Source organism: Phaenicophaeus curvirostris, chromosome 2, assembly GCF_032191515.1.
Source record: "Phaenicophaeus curvirostris isolate KB17595 chromosome 2, BPBGC_Pcur_1.0, whole genome shotgun sequence".
Lineage (NCBI taxonomy): Eukaryota > Metazoa > Chordata > Aves > Cuculiformes > Cuculidae > Phaenicophaeus > Phaenicophaeus curvirostris.
The window spans coordinates 87927938-87950531 of NC_091393.1; positions in this window are offsets into that span (position 1 = coordinate 87927938).

The following is a 22594-nucleotide window of genomic DNA, read 5'->3' on the forward strand; positions in this document are numbered from 1 at the left end:
CTGTATGCCCAGCCATATATATTCTGTCTACACTTGCTGCATGTTTTCTTTGTATGTTCTTTGCGTACGAAGATATTGTTGATGGTGTCCTAGCTGTGTGTATTTTGTATCTGGACAGCAACTGCCTTACTCAGGCAATGTGGGTCTTGTTCTATGTGTGTAATACACAAGACCTGCAGTTAATGTAAGTGAAATTAAGAAAGCTTCAGCTAAGCGATGTGAGGCTTTTCTGTTTCCCAGTTTTTTATACCCCATTCACAGATGCAGAAACCTCATCCAGACTCTTCTGAGTGTGGGCAGTAAGCAGACTGTTGAGCTCTGTTCAGACTATAGATGGACAGCAAGGACATAGTCCAAACTATTTTGTCCATTTGCCCATTCTCTGCTGTCTGAATGTCTTTTGGCATCAGCATGAGGAGCTCCGCTGACCCTCCTGCATTGCCACAGATGTGCTGCTTTGTGCTTTTTGTGCTGCTTGTGTATCTCTTGGGTAGCAGGCAAGCAGCAAGGGTGAGGTGAGGGTGACGAGTAGGGAAGTGGCTCCTGAGTGAGAGAGGAGCTCTCTCTCCAGGCAGCCATTTGAAGGGGCTGAGGGGAATGTTTAGAGAGCCAACTTGTTTCTTGGCCAGACAGGGCCTTCTGTGAGTTGCAAGTTTCTTCAAAGGCAGAGAAGTTGGTTGTGCCCCTGCACAGGTGCCACCTATTTCGGATGAAAGCTCTTTAGGCAGCATTAAGTGGTCAGCTGCAGAGCTGAGTAGTCTATGTGCAATAAATAGCAGGGGTCCAGGAATTTGGTGTGGCATTTGGGTCCCCATCAGTCCCCATCTAGTCAAGCTACACGAAGGCAGTGATTCCATTTCGGGAAAGTGCAGTGGGATTTATAGGCACAGGAAAATGAGGGAGAAATGAGGACGTACACGGGAACTCCCAGAGGATGATGAATAAAGATGAGCTCAAGGACTTTGACAATAGTTGCTTGGACTGACTGATGTTATGAGACTGTAAGGATTGGTGTATAGTTGATGCCTAGGAATTTCTAAACAGGAATAGAAGTAGCTATTCCACTCCTGTGTTGCAGGGTTCCCACAATCAAGGATTGCCCACACAAGTTTTGAAGCATGTGAGGATCATATATATACCTGTATGGCTCTGGAGGAGGACATCACCGCCAGGCTGTTTCGGAGGGCATCATTTTTTCACCTTTCTGAGTGCATCAGCTTGCTTCCTGGCTGAAACACCCTGGAGGAATGCTGTGCTTGGCATTTTTGTCACGATGCTGTGGAGAAGTACAGTGCTTCGCTTCCTCACTTCAGTGCTCAAAGGTGTGCGGCGTTTAGCTTGTACGCACTGCTGTGCTAGTGGTTTGCTTCACTTTATTTTTCACCACACAACCTCAAAAGAGTGCAGGCTTTGCATACCTGCTGTCGTAACTTGGAGGACTCCCTCACTTCACTTCTTCACCTGTGCCACCCTAGAGGTTTCCAATGCTTCACTTCTCCTACAGGACATTGGAGGAGTCCAGTGCTTTCCTTCTTCACCTGTTCTGCCTGGAGGAGTCCAGTGCTTTTCTCCATCTAAAACATCTTTGAGTCATCCTGTCCTGTGGATCACCACCTGCACAACCTTGAAGCTTGTACCAATGCTTTACTTATTCGCCTCCAAGACTCTGGAGTTACCCAGGGCTATATTTGCTTCTCAGCAATGCCTGGAGGTGTCCAGCGCCTTCCTTCTCATCAAGATATTTAGAGGAGTACCGTGCATCACTTCATCCCCGGTCTAACACTGTAGAAGTCCTGTGGTTTTCTTCTAACATTAAGCCACCCTGGAGGAGTCCTGTGATTTGTTTCCCCTCCTGCAGCTTGGAGGAGCCCTGCATTTGGTTCTTCGCGTTCACTACCCTGGAGGTTTCCCATGATTTTCTTCTTTGCTTGCACCTCTTTGGAGGAGTTCTGAGTTTTGCTTTTTTGCCTGTGCTACCCTGGAGGAATCCTGCGCTTTGCTTGTTTGCTGTGATGGCCCAGAGGAATGTTGTGCTCTGCTTCTTTCTTCACCACCCATGAGGAATGCTGCGTTTGCCTTTTGCTTCCTGCTTTCCTGGAGGTTTGCTGTGCTTTGCTTTTTGACGGCATGGCCTTGGAGGCGTCTTGTTCCTCGCTTGTTGCTGTCTGGTGCCCTAGAGGCATCCTGTGCTTTGCTGTTTTGCCATCACGCCCCTGATGATTGCCACCATGTGCTTCTTTGCTGCGCTTCAGCGGAGGTGAGCCGTGCTTTGCTTCCTCTCCACACTGCCTGTAAGTACTACGCCTTGCTTTGAAGTTTACTAGTTATATTGTATATTATTTGCTTTTGTATTTTGTATTGAAGATTGTATTTCCTGGTATTGTCTGTGTCGAAGCTTGTATTGCATTGGTAGTTTTGTACTTTGTATTGTTTATTGCATGGCCTGTTATCTTAGGACTATTTTGTAAGGTATGGGTTTTCCTGTACTGTGGCTTGTTTTCTACTGTGCTGCTGCCTAGGACGATGTTTTGCACAGTGCTAGACGCCCCCAAGAGCAGGTCACATGCTCTGTGACAGCAATTGGGAGCAGGGTCCTGTGCACAGTCCTGCTCGGGAGTCAAGCCCAGCGAGCAGGTCTCGGGAGGCAGCCTTTGTCACCTTGAGAGCCCCGTTGCATCCTGCTCTTCGATTCATCCCCTGCGCTGCCCAGGTGGAGTCCTGCATGTTTGGGCTTTTTTACCATCCTGCCCTTGAGGAGTCCAGCACTTCATCGTTGCTCGTGTTGCCTGGGAGGATTTCTGTGCTTCGGTTCTTCCCCACGCTGCCTCGTGGAGTTGTGCGCTTGCTTCTATCCCTGCACTTGGCTGCATTTCCGCAGAATCCTTCAGGAGTCCAGAGGTTCGTTTCTTCCTCTGCAACGCCTCGGAGAAGTCCTGCGCTTTGCTTCTTTGCTGCACCAGCCTGGTGAAGTCCTGCGCTTGGCTTTTTACCATGATGCTCTGCAGGATCTCTGCTTCGGGCTTCTTCACCGTGATATCCAAGCGGAGTCTAGCACTCTGCATTCTTGGCTGCACCACCTTGGAGGAGTCCTGTAGTTTTGTTTTTCCTGAGCTGCGCTCGGAGTTGTCCTGCATTCTCATCCAGATTCATGGAGAAGTCCAGCACATCAGTTCTACTTTTGCCTCCCTTTGGAGAAGTCCTGTGGTTTTTTGCCTAGCCTGCACCTCTTTGGAGGAGTCCTGTGGATTTATTCTTGGCCTGAACTGCCCTGGAGGAGTCCTGTGATTTGTTTCCCCTCCTGCAGCTTGGAGGAGCCCTGCATTTGGTTCTTCGCGTGCACTACCCTGGAGGTTTCCCATGATTTTCTTCTTTGCTTGCACCTCTTTGGAGGAGTTCTGATTTTTGCTTTTGTGCCTGTGCTACCCTGGAGGAATCCTGCGCTTTGCTTGTTTGCTGTGATGGCCCAGAGGAATGTTGTGCTCTGCTTCTTTCTTCACCACCCATGAGGAATGCTGCGTTTGCCTTTTGCTTCCTGCTTTCCTGGAGGTTTGCTGTGCTTTGCTTTTTGACGGCATGGCCTTGGAGGCGTCTTGTTCCTCGCTTGTTGCTGTCTGGTGCCCTAGAGGCATCCTGTGCTTTGCTGTTTTGCCATTATGCCCCTGATGATTGCCACCATGTGCTTCTTTGCTGCGCTTCAGCGGAGGTGAGCCGTGCTTTGCTTCCTCTCCACACTGCCTGTAAGTACTACGCCTTGCTTTGACGTTTACTAGTTATTTTGTATATTATTTGCTTTTGTATTTTGTATTGAAGATTGTATTTCCTGGTATTGTCTGTGTCGAAGCTTGTATTGCATTGGTAGTTTTGTACTTTGTATTGTTTATTGCATGGCCTGTTATCTTAGGACTATTTTGTAAGGTATGGGTTTTCCTGTACCGTGGCTTGTTTTCTACTGTGCTGCTGCCTAGGACGATGTTTTGCACAGTTCTAGACGCCCCCAAGAGCAGGTCACATGCTCTGTGACAGCAATTGGGAGCAGGGTCCTGTGCACAGTCCTGCTCGGGAGTCAAGCCCAGCGAGCAGGTCTCGGGAGGCAGCCTTTGTCACCTTGAGAGCCCCGTGGCATCCTGCTCTTGGATTCATCCCCTGCGCTGCCCAGGAGGAGTCCTGCATGTTTGGGCTTTCTTACCATGCTACCCTTGAGGAGTGCAGCACTTCGTCGTTGCTCGTGTTGCCTGGGAGGATTTCTGTGCTTTGGTTATTTGAATATTATTTACTTTTGTATTTTGCATTGAAGATTGTATTTCCTGGTATTGTCTGTGTCGAAGCTTGTATTGCATTGGTAGTTTTGTACTTTGTATTGTTTATTGCATGGCCTGTTATCTTAGGACTATTTTGTAAGGTATGGGTTTTCCTGTACTGTGGCTTGTTTTCTACTGTGCTGCTGCCTAGGACGATGTTTTGCACAGTGCTAGACGCCCCCAAGAGCAGGTCACATGCTCTGTGACAGCAATTGGGAGCAGGGTCCTGTGCGCAGTCCTGCTCGGGCGTCAAGCCCAGCGAGCAGGTCTCGGGAGGCAGCCTTTGTCACCTTGAGAGCCCCGTGGCATCCTGCTCTTCGATTCATCCCCTGCGCTGCCCAGGTGGAGTCCTGCATGTTTGGGCTTTTTTACCATCCTGCCCTTGAGGAGTGCAGCACTTCATCGTTGCTCGTGTTGCCTGGGAGGATTTCTGTGCTTCGGTTCTTCCCCACACTGCCTCGTGGAGTTGTGCGCTTGTTTCTATCCCTGCACTTGGCTGCATTTCCGCAGAATCCTTCAGGAGTCCAGAGGTTCGTTTCTTCCTCTGCAACGCCTCGGAGAAGTCCTGCGCTTTGCTTCTTTGCTGCACCAGCCTGGTGAAGTCCTGCGCTTGGCTTTTTACCATGATGCTCTGCAGGATCTCTGCTTCGGGCTTCTTCACCGTGATATCCAAGCGGAGTCTAGCACTCTGCATTCTTGGCTGCACCACCTTGGAGGAGTCCTGTAGTTTTGTTTTTCCTGAGCTGCGCTCGGAGTTGTCCTGCATTCTCATCCAGATTCATGGAGAAGTCCAGCACATCAGTTCTACTTTTGCCTCCCTTTGGAGAAGTCCTGTGGTTTTTTGCCTAGCCTGCACCTCTTTGGAGGAGTCCTGTGGATTTATTCTTGGCCTGAACTGCCCTGGAGGAGTCCTGTGATTTGTTTCCCCTCCTGCAGCTTGGAGGAGCCCTGCATTTGGTTCTTCGCGTGCACTACCCTGGAGGTTTCCCATGATTTTCTTCTTTGCTTGCACCTCTTTGGAGGAGTTCTGAGTTTTGCTTTTTTGCCTGTGCTACCCTGGAGGAATCCTGCGCTTTGCTTGTTTGCTGTGATGGCCCAGAGGAATGTTGTGCTCTGCTTCTTTCTTCACCACCCATGAGGAATGCTGCGTTTGCCTTTTGCTTCCTGCTTTCCTGGAGGTTTGCTGTGCTTTGCTTTTTGACGGCATGGCCTTGGAGGCGTCTTGTTCCTCGCTTGTTGCTGTCTGGTGCCCTAGAGGCACCCTGTGCTTTGCTGTTTTGCCATCACGCCCCTGATGATTGCCACCATGTGCTTCTTTGCTGCGCTTCAGCGGAGGTGAGCCGTGCTTTGCTTCCTCTCCACACTGCCTGTAAGTACTACGCCTTGCTTTGAAGTTTACTAGTTATTTTGTATATTATTTGCTTTTGTATTTTGTATTGAAGATTGTGTTTCCTGGTATTGTCTGTGTCGAAGCTTGTATTGCATTGGTAGTTTTGTACTTTGTATTGTTTATTGCATGGCCTGTTATCTTAGGACTATTTAGTAAGGTATGGGTTTTCCTGTACTGTGGCTTGTTTTCTACTGTGCTGCTGCCTAGGACGATGTTTTGCACAGTGCTAGACGCCCCCAAGAGCAGGTCACATGCTCTGTGACAGCAATTGGGAGCAGGGTCCTGTGCACAGTCCTGCTCGGGAGTCAAGCCCAGCGAGCAGGTCTCGGGAGGCAGCCTTTGTCACCCTGAGAGCCCCGTGGCATCCTGCTCTTGGATTCATCCCCTGCGCTGCCCAGGAGGAGTCCTGCATGTTTGGGCTTTTTTACCATCCTGCCCTTGAGGAGTCCAGCACTTCATCGTTGCTCGTGTTGCCTGGGAGGATTTCTGTGCTTCGGTTCTTCCCCACGCTGCCTCGTGGAGTTGTGCTCTTGCTTCTATCCCTGCACTTGGCTGCATTTCCGCAGAATCCTTCAGGAGTCCAGAGGTTCGTTTCTTCCTCTGCAACGCCTCGGAGAAGTCCTGCGCTTTGCTTCTTTGCTGCACCAGCCTGGTGAAGTCCTGCGCTTGGCTTTTTACCATGATGCTCTGCAGGATCTCTTCTTCGGGCTTCTTCACCGTGATATCCAAGCGGAGTCTAGCACTCTGCATTCTTGGCTGCACCACCTTGGAGGAGTCCTGTAGTTTTGTTTTTCCTGAGCTGCGCTCGGAGTTGTCCTGCATTCTCATCCAGATTCATGGAGAAGTCCAGCACATCAGTTCTACTTTTGCCTCCCTTTGGAGAAGTCCTGTGGTTTTTTGCCTAGCCTGCACCTCTTTGGAGGAGTCCTGTGGATTTATTCTTGGCCTGAACTGCCCTGGAGGAGTCCTGTGATTTGTTTCCCCTCCTGCAGCTTGGAGGAGCCCTGCATTTGGTTCTTCGCGTGCACTACCCTGGAGGTTTCCCATGATTTTCTTCTTTGCTTGCACCTCTTTGGAGGAGTTCTGAGTTTTGCTTTTTTGCCTGTGCTACCCTGGAGGAATCCTGCGCTTTGCTTGTTTGCTGTGATGGCCCAGAGGAATGTTGTGCTCTGCTTCTTTCTTCACCACCCATGAGGAATGCTGCGTTTGCCTTTTGCTTCCTGCTTTCCTGGAGGTTTGCTGTGCTTTGCTTTTTGACGGCATGGCCTTGGAGGCGTCTTGTTCCTCGCTTGTTGCTGTCTGGTGCCCTAGAGGCACCCTGTGCTTTGCTGTTTTGCCATCACGCCCCTGATGATTGCCACCATGTGCTTCTTTGCTGCGCTTCAGCGGAGGTGAGCCGTGCTTTGCTTCCTCTCCACACTGCCTGTAAGTACTACGCCTTGCTTTGAAGTTTACTAGTTATTTTGTATATTATTTGCTTTTGTATTTTGTATTGAAGATTGTATTTCCTGGTATTGTCTGTGTCGAAGCTTGTATTGCATTGGTAGTTTTGTACTTTGTATTTTTTATTGCATGGCCTGTTATCTTAGGACTATTTTGTAAGGTATGGGTTTTCCTGTACCGTGGCTTGTTTTCTACTGTGCTGCTGCCTAGGACGATGTTTTGCACAGTGCTAGACGCCCCCAAGAGCAGGTCACATGCTCTGTTACAGCAATTGGGAGCAGGGTCCTGTGCACAGTCCTGCTCTGGAGTCAAGCCCAGCGAGCAGGTCTCGGGAGGCAGCCTTTGTCACCTTGAGAGCCCCGTGGCATCCTGCTCTTCGATTCATCCCCTGCGCTGCCCAGGTGGAGTCCTGCATGTTTGGGCTTTTTTACCATCCTGCCCTTGAGGAGTGCAGCACTTCATCGTTGCTCGTGTTGCCTGGGAGGATTTCTGTGCTTCGGTTCTTCCCCACGCTGCCTCGTGGAGTTGTGCGCTTGCTTCTATCCCTGCACTTGGCTGCATTTCCGCAGAATCCTTCAGGAGTCCAGAGGTTCGTTTCTTCCTCTGCAACGCCTCGGAGAAGTCCTGCACTTTGCTTCTTTGCTGCACCAGCCTGGTGAAGTCCTGCGCTTGGCTTTTTACCATGATGCTCTGCAGGATCTCTGCTTCGGGCTTCTTCACCGTGATATCCAAGCGGAGTCTAGCACTCTGCATTCTTGGCTGCACCACCTTGGAGGAGTCCTGTAGTTTTGTTTTTCCTGAGCTGCGCTCGGAGTTGTCCTGCATTCTCATCCAGATTCATGGAGAAGTCCAGCACATCAGTTCTACTTTTGCCTCCCTTTGGAGAAGTCCTGTGGTTTTTTGCCTAGCCTGCACCTCTTTGGAGGAGTCCTGTGGATTTATTCTTGGCCTGAACTGCCCTGGAGGAGTCCTGTGATTTGTTTCCCCTCCTGCAGCTTGGAGGAGCCCTGCATTTGGTTCTTCGCGTGCACTACCCTGGAGGTTTCCCATGATTTTCTTCTTTGCTTGCACCTCTTTGGAGGAGTTCTGAGTTTTGCTTTTTTGCCTGTGCTACCCTGGAGGAATCCTGCGCTTTGCTTGTTTGCTGTGATGGCCCAGAGGAATGTTGTGCTCTGCTTCTTTCTTCACCACCCATGAGGAATGCTGCGTTTGCCTTTTGCTTCCTGCTTTCCTGGAGGTTTGCTGTGCTTTGCTTTTTGACGGCATGGCCTTGGAGGCGTCTTGTTCCTCGCTTGTTGCTGTCTGGTGCCCCAGAGGCATCCTGTGCTTTGCTGTTTTGCCATCACGCCCCTGATGATTGCCACCATGTGCTTCTTTGCTGCGCTTCAGCGGAGGTGAGCCGTGCTTTGCTTCCTCTCCACACTGCCTGTAAGTACTACGCCTTGCTTTGAAGTTTACTAGTTATTTTGTATATTATTTGCTTTTGTATTTTGTATTGAAGATTGTGTTTCCTGGTATTGTCTGTGTCGAAGCTTGTATTGCATTGGTAGTTTTGTACTTTGTATTGTTTATTGCATGGCCTGTTATCTTAGGACTATTTAGTAAGGTATGGGTTTTCCTGTACTGTGGCTTGTTTTCTACTGTGCTGCTGCCTAGGACGATGTTTTGCACAGTGCTAGACGCCCCCAAGAGCAGGTCACATGCTCTGTGACAGCAATTGGGAGCAGGGTCCTGTGCACAGTCCTGCTCGGGAGTCAAGCCCAGCGAGCAGGTCTCGGGAGGCAGCCTTTGTCACCTTGAGAGCCCCGTTGCATCCTGCTCTTCGATTCATCCCCTGCGCTGCCCAGGAGGAATCCTGCATGTTTGGGCTTTTTTACCATCCTGCCCTTGAGGAGTGCAGCACTTCATCGTTGCTCGTGTTGCCTGGGAGGATTTCTGTGCTTCGGTTCTTCCCCACGCTGCCTCGTGGAGTTGTGCGCTTGCTTCTATCCCTGCACTTGGCTGCATTTCCGCAGAATCCTTCAGGAGTCCAGAGGTTCGTTTCTTCCTCTGCAACGCCTCGGAGAAGTCCTGCGCTTTGCTTCTTTGCTGCACCTGCCTGGTGAAGTCCTGCGCTTGGCTTTTTACCATGATGCTCTGCAGGATCTCTGCTTCGGGCTTCTTCACCGTGATATCCAAGCGGAGTCTAGCACTCTGCATTCTTGGCTGCACCACCTTGGAGGAGTCCTGTAGTTTTGTTTTTCCTGAGCTGCGCTCGGAGTTGTCCTGCATTCTCATCCAGATTCATGGAGAAGTCCAGCACATCAGTTCTACTTTTGCCTCCCTTTGGAGAAGTCCTGTGGTTTTTTGCCTAGCCTGCACCTCTTTGGAGGAGTCCTGTGGATTTATTCTTGGCCTGAACTGCCCTGGAGGAGTCCTGTGATTTGTTTCCCCTCCTGCAGCTTGGAGGAGCCCTGCATTTGGTTCTTCGCGTGCACTACCCTGGAGGTTTCCCATGATTTTCTTCTTTGCTTGCACCTCTTTGGAGGAGTTCTGAGTTTTGCTTTTTTGCCTGTGCTACCCTGGAGGAATCCTGCGCTTTGCTTGTTTGCTGTGATGGCCCAGAGGAATGTTGTGCTCTGCTTCTTTCTTCACCACCCATGAGGAATGCTGCGTTTGCCTTTTGCTTCCTGCTTTCCTGGAGGTTTGCTGTGCTTTGCTTTTTGAGGGCATGGCCTTGGAGGCGTCTTGTTCCTCGCTTGTTGCTGTCTGGTGCCCTAGAGGCACCCTGTGCTTTGCTGTTTTGCCATCACGCCCCTGATGATTGCCACCATGTGCTTCTTTGCTGCGCTTCAGCGGAGGTGAGCCGTGCTTTGCTTCCTCTCCACACTGCCTGTAAGTACTACGCCTTGCTTTGAAGTTTACTAGTTATTTTGTATATTATTTGCTTTTGTATTTTGTATTGAAGATTGTGTTTCCTGGTATTGTCTGTGTTGAAGCTTGTATTGCATTGGTAGTTTTGTACTTTGTATTGTTTATTGCATGGCCTGTTATCTTAGGACTATTTTGTAAGGTATGGGTTTTCCTGCACCGTGGCTTGTTTTCTACTGTGCTGCTGCCTAGGACGATGTTTTGCACAGTGCTAGACGCCCCCAAGAGCAGGTCACATGCTCTGTGACAGCAATTGGGAGCAGGGTCCTGTGCACAGTCCTGCTCGGGAGTCAAGCCCAGCGAGCAGGTCTCGGGAGGCAGCCTTTGTCACCCTGAGAGCCCCGTGGCATCCTGCTCTTGGATTCATCCCCTGCGCTGCCCAGGAGGAGTCCTGCATGTTTGGGCTTTTTTACCATCCTGCCCTTGAGGAGTCCAGCACTTCATCGTTGCTCGTGTTGCCTGGGAGGATTTCTGTGCTTCGGTTCTTCCCCACGCTGCCTCGTGGAGTTGTGCTCTTGCTTCTATCCCTGCACTTGGCTGCATTTCCGCAGAATCCTTCAGGAGTCCAGAGGTTCGTTTCTTCCTCTGCAACGCCTCGGAGAAGTCCTGCGCTTTGCTTCTTTGCTGCACCAGCCTGGTGAAGTCCTGCGCTTGGCTTTTTACCATGATGCTCTGCAGGATCTCTTCTTCGGGCTTCTTCACCGTGATATCCAAGCGGAGTCTAGCACTCTGCATTCTTGGCTGCACCACCTTGGAGGAGTCCTGTAGTTTTGTTTTTCCTGAGCTGCGCTCGGAGTTGTCCTGCATTCTCATCCAGATTCATGGAGAAGTCCAGCACATCAGTTCTACTTTTGCCTCCCTTTGGAGAAGTCCTGTGGTTTTTTGCCTAGCCTGCACCTCTTTGGAGGAGTCCTGTGGATTTATTCTTGGCCTGAACTGCCCTGGAGGAGTCCTGTGATTTGTTTCCCCTCCTGCAGCTTGGAGGAGCCCTGCATTTGGTTCTTCGCGTGCACTACCCTGGAGGTTTCCCATGATTTTCTTCTTTGCTTGCACCTCTTTGGAGGAGTTCTGAGTTTTGCTTTTTTGCCTGTGCTACCCTGGAGGAATCCTGCGCTTTGCTTGTTTGCTGTGATGGCCCAGAGGAATGTTGTGCTCTGCTTCTTTCTTCACCACCCATGAGGAATGCTGCGTTTGCCTTTTGCTTCCTGCTTTCCTGGAGGTTTGCTGTGCTTTGCTTTTTGACGGCATGGCCTTGGAGGCGTCTTGTTCCTCGCTTGTTGCTGTCTGGTGCCCTAGAGGCACCCTGTGCTTTGCTGTTTTGCCATCACGCCCCTGATGATTGCCACCATGTGCTTCTTTGCTGCGCTTCAGCGGAGGTGAGCCGTGCTTTGCTTCCTCTCCACACTGCCTGTAAGTACTACGCCTTGCTTTGAAGTTTACTAGTTATTTTGTATATTATTTGCTTTTGTATTTTGTATTGAAGATTGTATTTCCTGGTATTGTCTGTGTCGAAGCTTGTATTGCATTGGTAGTTTTGTACTTTGTATTTTTTATTGCATGGCCTGTTATCTTAGGACTATTTTGTAAGGTATGGGTTTTCCTGTACCGTGGCTTGTTTTCTACTGTGCTGCTGCCTAGGACGATGTTTTGCACAGTGCTAGACGCCCCCAAGAGCAGGTCACATGCTCTGTTACAGCAATTGGGAGCAGGGTCCTGTGCACAGTCCTGCTCTGGAGTCAAGCCCAGCGAGCAGGTCTCGGGAGGCAGCCTTTGTCACCTTGAGAGCCCCGTGGCATCCTGCTCTTCGATTCATCCCCTGCGCTGCCCAGGTGGAGTCCTGCATGTTTGGGCTTTTTTACCATCCTGCCCTTGAGGAGTGCAGCACTTCATCGTTGCTCGTGTTGCCTGGGAGGATTTCTGTGCTTCGGTTCTTCCCCACGCTGCCTCGTGGAGTTGTGCGCTTGCTTCTATCCCTGCACTTGGCTGCATTTCCGCAGAATCCTTCAGGAGTCCAGAGGTTCGTTTCTTCCTCTGCAACGCCTCGGAGAAGTCCTGCGCTTTGCTTCTTTGCTGCACCAGCCTGGTGAAGTCCTGCGCTTGGCTTTTTACCATGATGCTCTGCAGGATCTCTGCTTCGGGCTTCTTCACCGTGATATCCAAGCGGAGTCTAGCACTCTGCATTCTTGGCTGCACCACCTTGGAGGAGTCCTGTAGTTTTGTTTTTCCTGAGCTGCGCTCGGAGTTGTCCTGCATTCTCATCCAGATTCATGGAGAAGTCCAGCACATCAGTTCTACTTTTGCCTCCCTTTGGAGAAGTCCTGTGGTTTTTTGCCTAGCCTGCACCTCTTTGGAGGAGTCCTGTGGATTTATTCTTGGCCTGAACTGCCCTGGAGGAGTCCTGTGATTTGTTTCCCCTCCTGCAGCTTGGAGGAGCCCTGCATTTGGTTCTTCGCGTGCACTACCCTGGAGGTTTCCCATGATTTTCTTCTTTGCTTGCACCTCTTTGGAGGAGTTCTGAGTTTTGCTTTTTTGCCTGTGCTACCCTGGAGGAATCCTGCGCTTTGCTTGTTTGCTGTGATGGCCCAGAGGAATGTTGTGCTCTGCTTCTTTCTTCACCACCCATGAGGAATGCTGCGTTTGCCTTTTGCTTCCTGCTTTCCTGGAGGTTTGCTGTGCTTTGCTTTTTGACGGCATGGCCTTGGAGGCGTCTTGTTCCTCGCTTGTTGCTGTCTGGTGCCCCAGAGGCATCCTGTGCTTTGCTGTTTTGCCATCACGCCCCTGATGATTGCCACCATGTGCTTCTTTGCTGCGCTTCAGCGGAGGTGAGCCGTGCTTTGCTTCCTCTCCACACTGCCTGTAAGTACTACGCCTTGCTTTGAAGTTTACTAGTTATTTTGTATATTATTTGCTTTTGTATTTTGTATTGAAGATTGTGTTTCCTGGTATTGTCTGTGTCGAAGCTTGTATTGCATTGGTAGTTTTGTACTTTGTATTGTTTATTGCATGGCCTGTTATCTTAGGACTATTTTGTAAGGTATGGGTTTTCCTGTACTGTGGCTTGTTTTCTACTGTGCTGCTGCCTAGGACGATGTTTTGCACAGTGCTAGACGCCCCCAAGAGCAGGTCACATGCTCTGTGACAGCAATTGGGAGCAGGGTCCTGTGCGCAGTCCTGCTCGGGCGTCAAGCCCAGCGAGCAGGTCTCGGGAGGCAGCCTTTGTCACCTTGAGAGCCCCGTGGCATCCTGCTCTTCGATTCATCCCCTGCGCTGCCCAGGTGGAGTCCTGCATGTTTGGGCTTTTTTACCATCCTGCCCTTGAGGAGTGCAGCACTTCATCGTTGCTCGTGTTGCCTGGGAGGATTTCTGTGCTTCGGTTCTTCCCCACACTGCCTCGTGGAGTTGTGCGCTTGTTTCTATCCCTGCACTTGGCTGCATTTCCGCAGAATCCTTCAGGAGTCCAGAGGTTCGTTTCTTCCTCTGCAACGCCTCGGAGAAGTCCTGCGCTTTGCTTCTTTGCTGCACCAGCCTGGTGAAGTCCTGCGCTTGGCTTTTTACCATGATGCTCTGCAGGATCTCTGCTTCGGGCTTCTTCACCGTGATATCCAAGCGGAGTCTAGCACTCTGCATTCTTGGCTGCACCACCTTGGAGGAGTCCTGTAGTTTTGTTTTTCCTGAGCTGCGCTCGGAGTTGTCCTGCATTCTCATCCAGATTCATGGAGAAGTCCAGCACATCAGTTCTACTTTTGCCTCCCTTTGGAGAAGTCCTGTGGTTTTTTGCCTAGCCTGCACCTCTTTGGAGGAGTCCTGTGGATTTATTCTTGGCCTGAACTGCCCTGGAGGAGTCCTGTGATTTGTTTCCCCTCCTGCAGCTTGGAGGAGCCCTGCATTTGGTTCTTTGCGTGCACTACCCTGGAGGTTTCCCATGATTTTCTTCTTTGCTTGCACCTCTTTGGAGGAGTTCTGAGTTTTGCTTTTTTGCCTGTGCTACCCTGGAGGAATCCTGCGCTTTGCTTGTTTGCTGTGATGGCCCAGAGGAATGTTGTGCTCTGCTTCTTTCTTCACCACCCATGAGGAATGCTGCGTTTGCCTTTTGCTTCCTGCTTTCCTGGAGGTTTGCTGTGCTTTGCTTTTTGACGGCATGGCCTTGGAGGCGTCTTGTTCCTCGCTTGTTGCTGTCTGGTGCCCTAGAGGCACCCTGTGCTTTGCTGTTTTGCCATCACGCCCCTGATGATTGCCACCATGTGCTTCTTTGCTGCGCTTCAGCGGAGGTGAGCCGTGCTTTGCTTCCTCTCCACACTGCCTGTAAGTACTACGCCTTGCTTTGAAGTTTACTAGTTATTTTGTATATTATTTGCTTTTGTATTTTGTATTGAAGATTGTATTTCCTGGTATTGTCTGTGTCGAAGCTTGTATTGCATTGGTAGTTTTGTACTTTGTATTGTTTATTGCATGGCCTGTTATCTTAGGACTATTTTGTAAGGTATGGGTTTTCCTGTACCGTGGCTTGTTTTCTACTGTGCTGCTGCCTAGGACGATGTTTTGCACAGTGCTAGACGCCCCCAAGAGCAGGTCACATGCTCTGTGACAGCAATTGGGAGCAGGGTCCTGTGCACAGTCCTGCTCGGGAGTCAAGCCCAGCGAGCAGGTCTCGGGAGGCAGCCTTTGTCACCTTGAGAGCCCCGTTGCATCCTGCTCTTGGATTCATCCCCTGCGCTGCCCAGGTGGAGTCCTGCATGTTTGGGCTTTTTTACCATCCTGCCCTTGAGGAGTGCAGCACTTCATCGTTGCTCGTGTTGCCTGGGAGGATTTCTGTGCTTCGGTTCTTCCCCACGCTGCCTCGTGGAGTTGTGCGCTTGCTTCTATCCCTGCACTTGGCTGCATTTCCGCAGAATCCTTCAGGAGTCCAGAGGTTCGTTTCTTCCTCTGCAACGCCTCGGAGAAGTCCTGCGCTTTGCTTCTTTGCTGCACCAGCCTGGTGAAGTCCTGCGCTTGGCTTTTTACCATGATGCTCTGCAGGATCTCTGCTTCGGGCTTCTTCACCGTGATATCCAAGCGGAGTCTAGCACTCTGCATTCTTGGCTGCACCACCTTGGAGGTGTCCTGTAGTTTTGTTTTTCCTGAGCTGCGCTCAGAGTTGTCCTGCATTCTCATCCAGATTCATGGAGAAGTCCAGCACATCAGTTCTACTTTTGCCTCCCTTTGGAGAAGTCCTGTGGTTTTTTGCCTAGCCTGCACCTCTTTGGAGGAGTCCTGTGGATTTATTCTTGGCCTGAACTGCCCTGGAGGAGTCCTGTGATTTGTTTCCCCTCCTGCAGCTTGGAGGAGCCCTGCATTTGGTTCTTCGCGTGCACTACCCTGGAGGTTTGCCATGATTTTCTTCTTTGCTTGCACCTCTTTGGAGGAGTTCTGAGTTTTGCTTTTTTGCCTGTGCTACCCTGGAGGAATCCTGCGCTTTGCTTGTTTGCTGTGATGGCCCAGAGGAATGTTGTGCTCTGCTTCTTTCTTCACCACCCATGAGGAATGCTGCGTTTGCCTTTTGCTTCCTGCTTTCCTGGAGGTTTGCTGTGCTTTGCTTTTTGACGGCATGGCCTTGGAGGCGTCTTGTTCCTCGCTTGTTGCTGTCTGGTGCCCCAGAGGCATCCTGTGCTTTGCTGTTTTGCCATCACGCCCCTGATGATTGCCACCATGTGCTTCTTTGCTGCGCTTCAGCGGAGGTGAGCCGTGCTTTGCTTCCTCTCCACACTGCCTGTAAGTACTACGCCTTGCTTTGAAGTTTACTAGTTATTTTGTATATTATTTGCTTTTGTATTTTGTATTGAAGATTGTATTTCCTGGTATTGTCTGTGTCGAAGCTTGTATTGCATTGGTAGTTTTGTACTTTGTATTGTTTATTGCATGGCCTGTTATCTTAGGACTATTTTGTAAGGTATGGGTTTTCCTGTACCGTGGCTTGTTTTCTACTGTGCTGCTGCCTAGGACGATGTTTTGCACAGTGCTAGACGCCCCCAAGAGCATGTCAGATGCTCTGTTACAGCAATTGGGAGCAGGGTCCTGTGCACAGTCCTGCTCGGGAGTCAAGCCCAGCGAGCAGGTCTCGGGAGGCAGCCTTTGTCACCTTGAGAGCCCCGTGGCATCCTGCTCTTGGATTCATCCCCTGCGCTGCCCAGGTGGAGTCCTGCATGTTTGGGCTTTTTTACCATCCTGCCCTTGAGGAGTGCAGCACTTCATCGTTGCTCGTGTTGCCTGGGAGGATTTCTGTGCTTCGGTTCTTCCCCACGCTGCCTCGTGGAGTTGTGCGCTTGCTTCTATCCCTGCACTTGGCTGCATTTCCGCAGAATCCTTCAGGAGTCCAGAGGTTCGTTTCTTCCTCTGCAACGCCTCGGAGAAGTCCTGCGCTTTGCTTCTTTGCTGCACCAGCCTGGTGAAGTCCTGCGCTTGGCTTTTTACCATGATGCTCTGCAGGATCTCTGCTTCGGGCTTCTTCACCGTGATATCCAAGCGGAGTCTAGCACTCTGCATTCTTGGCTGCACCACCTTGGAGGAGTCCTGTAGTTTTGTTTTTCCTGAGCTGCGCTCGGAGTTGTCCTGCATTCTCATCCAGATTCATGGAGAAGTCCAGCACATCAGTTCTACTTTTGCCTCCCTTTGGAGAAGTCCTGTGGTTTTTTGCCAAGCCTGCACCTCTTTGGAGGAGTCCTGTGGATTTATTCTTGGCCTGAACTGCCCTGGAGGAGTCCTGTGATTTGTTTCCCCTCCTGCAGCTTGGAGGAGCCCTGCATTTGGTTCTTCGCGTGCACTACCCTGGAGGTTTCCCATGATTTTCTTCTTTGCTTGCACCTCTTTGGAGGAGTTCTGAGTTTTGCTTTTTTGCCTGTGCTACCCTGGAGGAATCCTGCGCTTTGCTTGTTTGCTGTGATGGCCCAGAGGAATGTTGTGCTCTGCTTCTTTCTTCACCACCCATGAGGAATGCTGCGTTTGCCTTTTGCTTCCTGCTTTCCTGGAGGTTTGCTGTGCTTTGCTTTTTGACGGCATGGCCTTGGAGGCGTCTTGTTCCTCGCTTGTTGCTGTCTGGTGCCCTAGAGGCATCCTGTGCTTTGCTGTTTTGCCATCACGCCCCTGATGATTGCCACCATGTGCTTCTTTGCTGCGCTTCAGCGGAGGTGAGCCGTGCTTTGCTTCCTCTCCACACTGCCTGTAAGTACTACGCCTTGCTTTGAAGTTTACTAGTTATTTTGTATATTATTTGCTTTTGTATTTTGTATTGAAGATTGTATTTCCTGGTATTGTCTGTGTCGAAGCTTGTATTGCATTGGTAGTTTTGTACTTTGTATTGTTTATTGCATGGCCTGTTATCTTAGGACTATTTTGTAAGGTATGGGTTTTCCTGCACCGTGGCTTGTTTTCTACTGTGCTGCTGGCCAGGACGATTTTTTTGCACAGTGCTAGACGCCCCCAAGAGCAGGTCAGACGCTCTGTGACAGCAATTGGGAGCAGGGTCCTGTGCACAGTCCTGCTCGGGAGTCAAGCCCAGCGAGCAGGTCTCGGGAGGCAGCCTTTGTCACCCTGAGAGCCCCGTGGCATCCTGCTCTTGGATTCATCCCCTGCGCTGCCCAGGAGGAGTCCTGCATGTTTGGGCTTTCTTACCATGCTACCCTTGAGGAGTGCAGCACTTCGTTGTTGCTCGTGTTGCCTGGTAGGATTTCAGTGCTTTGATTCTTTTGAATATTATTTACTTTTGTATTTTGCATTGAAGATTGTATTTCCTGGTATTGTCTGTGTCGAAGCTTGTATTCCATTGGTAGTTTTGTACTTTGTATTGTTTATTGCATGGCCTGTTATCTTAGGACTATTTTGTAAGGTATGGGTTTTCCTGCACCGTGGCTTGTTTTCTACTGTGCTGCTGCCCAGGACGATTTTTTGCACAGTGCTAGACGCCCCCAAGAGCAGGTCACATGCTCTGTTACAGCAATTGGGAGCAGGGTCCTGTGCACAGTCCTGCTCTGGAGTCAAGCCCAGCGAGCAGGTCTCGGGAGGCAGCCTTTGTCACCTTGAGAGCCCCGTTGCATCCTGCTCTTCGATTCATCCCCTGCGCTGCCCAGGTGGAGTCCTGCATGTTTGGGCTTTTTTACCATCCTGCCCTTGAGGAGTGCAGCACTTCATCGTTGCTCGTGTTGCCTGGGAGGATTTCTGTGCTTCGGTTCTTCCCCACGCTGCCTCGTGGAGTTGTGCGCTTGCTTCTATCCCTGCACTTGGCTGCATTTCCGCAGAATCCTTCAGGAGTCCAGAGGTTCGTTTCTTCCTCTGCAACGCCTCGGAGAAGTCCTGCGCTTTGCTTCTTTGCTGCACCAGCCTGGTGAAGTCCTGCGCTTGGCTTTTTACCATGATGCTCTGCAGGATCTCTGCTTCGGGCTTCTTCACCGTGATATCCAAGCGGAGTCTAGCACTCTGCATTCTTGGCTGCACCACCTTGGAGGAGTCCTGTAGTTTTGTTTTTCCTGAGCTGCGCTCGGAGTTGTCCTGCATTCTCATCCAGATTCATGGAGAAGTCCAGCACATCAGTTCTACTTTTGCCTCCCTTTGGAGAAGTCCTGTGGTTTTTTGCCTAGCCTGCACCTCTTTGGAGGAGTCCTGTGGATTTATTCTTGGCCTGAACTGCCCTGGAGGAGTCCTGTGATTTGTTTCCCCTCCTGCAGCTTGGAGGAGCCCTGCATTTGGTTCTTCGCGTGCACTACCCTGGATGTTTGCCATGATTTTCTTCTTTGCTTGCACCTCTTTGGAGGAGTTCTGAGTTTTGCTTTTTTGCCTGTGCTACCCTGGAGGAATCCTGCGCTTTGCTTGTTTGCTGTGATGGCCCAGAGGAATGTTGTGCTCTGCTTCTTTCTTCACCACCCATGAGGAATGCTGCGTTTGCCTTTTGCTTCCTGCTTTCCTGGACGTTTGCTGTGCTTTGCTTTTTGAGGGCATGGCCTTGGAGGCGTCTTGTTCCTCGCTTGTTGCTGTCTGGTGCCCTAGAGGCATCCTGTGCTTTGCTGTTTTGCCATCACGCCCCTGATGATTGCCACCATGTGCTTCTTTGCTGCGCTTCAGCGGAGGTGAGCCGTGCTTTGCTTCCTCTCCACACTGCCTGTAAGTACTACGCCTTGCTTTGAAGTTTACTAGTTATTTTGTATATTATTTGCTTTTGTATTTTGTATTGAAGATTGTATTTCCTGGTATTGTCTGTGTCGAAGCTTGTATTGCATTGGTAGTTTTGTACTTTGTATTGTTTATTGCATGGCCTGTTATCTTAGGACTATTTTGTAAGGTATGGGTTTTCCTGCACCGTGGCTTGTTTTCTACTGTGCTGCTGCCCAGGACGATTTTTTTGCACAGTTCTAGACGCCCCCAAGAGCAGGTCAGACGCTCTGTGACAGCAATTGGGAGCAGGGTCCTGTGCACAGTCCTGCTCGGGAGTCAAGCCCAGCGAGCAGGTCTCGGGAGGCAGCCTTTGTCACCCTGAGAGCCCCGTGGCATCCTGCTCTTCGATTCATCCCCTGCGCTGCCCAGGAGGAGTCCTGCATGTTTGTGCTTTTTTACCATCCTGCCCTTGAGGAGTCCAGCACTTCATCGTTGCTCGTGTTGCCTGGGAGGATTTCTGTGCTTCGGTTCTTCCCCACGCTGCCTCGTGGAGTTGTGCGCTTGCTTCTATCCCTGCACTTGGCTGCATTTCCGCAGAATCCTTCAGGAGTCCAGAGGTTCGTTTCTTCCTCTGCAACGCCTCGGAGAAGTCCTGCGCTTTGCTTCTTTGCTGCACCAGCCTGGTGAAGTCCTGCGCTTGGCTTTTTACCATGATGCTCTGCAGGATCTCTGCTTCGGGCTTCTTCACCGTGATATCCAAGCAGAGTCTAGCACTCTGCATTCTTGGCTGCACCACCTTGGAGGAGTCCTGTAGTTTTGTTTTTCCTGAGCTGCGCTCGGAGTTGTCCTGCATTCTCATCCAGATTCATGGAGAAGTCCAGCACATCAGTTCTACTTTTGCCTCCCTTTGGAGAAGTCCTGTGTTTTTGTGCCTAGCCTGCACCTCTTTGGAGGAGTCCTGTGGATTTATTCTTGGCCTGAACTGCCCTGGAGGAGTCCTGTGATTTGTTTCCCCTCCTGCAGCTTGGAGGAGCCCTGCATTTGGTTCTTCGCGTGCACTACCCTGGAGGTTTCCCATGATTTTCTTCTTTGCTTGCACCTCTTTGGAGGAGTTCTGAGTTTTGCTTTTTTGCCTGTGCTACCCTGGAGGAATCCTGCGCTTTGCTTGTTTGCTGTGATGGCCCAGAGGAATGTTGTGCTCTGCTTCTTTCTTCACCACCCATGAGGAATGCTGCGTTTGCCTTTTGCTTCCTGCTTTCCTGGAGGTTTGCTGTGCTTTGCTTTTTGACGGCATGGCCTTGGAGGCGTCTTGTTCCTCGCTTGTTGCTGTCTGGTGCCCTAGAGGCATCCTGTGCTTTGCTGTTTTGCCATCACGCCCCTGATGATTGCCACAATGTGCTTCTTTGCTGCGCTTCAGCGGAGGTGAGCCGTGCTTTGCTTCCTCTCCACACTGCCTGTAAGTACTACGCCTTGCTTTGAAGTTTACTAGTTATTTTGTATATTATTTGCTTTTGTATTTTGTATTGAAGATTGTATTTCCTGGTATTGTCTGTGTCGAAGCTTGTATTGCATTGGTAGTTTTGTACTTTGTATTGTTTATTGCATGGCCTGTTATCTTAGGACTATTTTGTAAGGTATGGGTTTTCCTGCACCGTGGCTTGTTTTCTACTGTGCTGCTGCCCAGGACGATTTTTTTGCACAGTTCTAGACGCCCCCAAGAGCAGGTCAGACGCTCTGTGACAGCAATTGGGAGCAGGGTCCTGTGCACAGTCCTGCTCGGGACTCAAGCCCAGCGAGCAGGTCTCGGGAGGCAGCCTTTGTCACCTTGAGAGCCCCGTGGCATCCTGCTCTTGGATTCATCCCCTGCGCTGCCCAGGAGGAGTCCTGCATGTTTGTGCTTTTTTACCATCCTGCCCTTGAGGAGTGCAGCACTTCATCGTTGCTCGTGTTGCCTGGGAGGATTTCTGTGCTTCGGTTCTTCCCCACGCTGCCTCGTGGAGTTGTGCGCTTGCTTCTATCCCTGCACTTGGCTGCATTTCCGCAGAATCCTTCAGGAGTCCAGAGGTTCGTTTCTTCCTCTGCAACGCCTCGGAGAAGTCCTGCGCTTTGCTTCTTTGCTGCACCAGCCTGGTGAAGTCCTGCGCTTGGCTTTTTACCATGATGCTCTGCAGGATCTCTGCTTCGGGCTTCTTCACCGTGATATCCAAGCGGAGTCTAGCACTCTGCATTCTTGGCTGCACCACCTTGGAGGAGTCCTGTAGTTTTGTTTTTCCTGAGCTGTGCTCGGAGTTGTCCTGCATTCTCATCCAGATTCATGGAGAAGTCCAGCACATCAGTTCTACATTTGCCTCCCTTTGGAGAAGTCCTGTGTTTTTTTGCCAAGCCTGCACCTCTTTGGAGGAGTCTTGCAATTTTCTTCTCAGCCTGAGCCACCCTGGAGGATTCCTGTGCTTTTCTTCCTCACCTGCAGCTTGGAGGAGCCCTGCATTTGCTTCTTCGCTTGCACCACTCTGGAGATTTCCACGCTTTTCTTCTTCGCCTGCACCTCTTTTAGGCTTTCTTGTAGGCTTGTCTGTTTGGTATTGTCTGTATCGTCTTGTCTGCATTGTATATTGAGTGTATTGTGTTTTGCATTGACGGTATATTGTATGTATAGTATGCCATGGTATTTATCAAAGTGCATGTATTGCATTGTCTGTACCCTGTTGTACATATCAGATCCCTTTTTTTATTGCTGTATGAATATAACTGGATTTTGTAATGTTTTGTATTATATCAAGGTAATGATACCTAATTATTCACACAATGTACTGTAACATTAATATATATGGGCTTTTTGTGAATAATTGCAATAGTGATCTTGTATAGGAAACTAGAGCCAAATGTCTCTTGAACTCTTTTTATCCTTGGCTTATGCTCAGTGTATTCCTGGATAAGAAGAAATAGAAATTGCCACGTGTTCTGATTATATATGGGCAATTCCTATTGCAGCTTTGAGTATTTTTAAGTAACCTTTGAAACACAACACACCTTTTTAAAAAAACTTTAATCAACTATCTACACATCTCTGAGTACAGAGGTCATATTTTGACAATAAATTAGAAAATGCATAACTAAATTTAAAAGTCACCACCGCAGAAATTAGTGCTACCTCTGCAAGATTAATCCTGTTATGACAGAGATACCTGTACTCAAAGTCTTCTGGCCTAAACCTTGTATCTGTAAATGCAAGCAGACAAGTAAAACCAGAAATTAAATATAAACCACCCACCCTAAACCTTATTGTTTTTAATTAAAAATACATATTTGCTTCTAATTTAAGGGTTTTTTTTCTCCACTTTTGAATATCCTTTACTTCCATACTGAGCTTAGTGCAGTATTATAACACACTTGAACTAAGCTGGAAGTTAAGCACAAAATGGTTACAGAAGGAGTA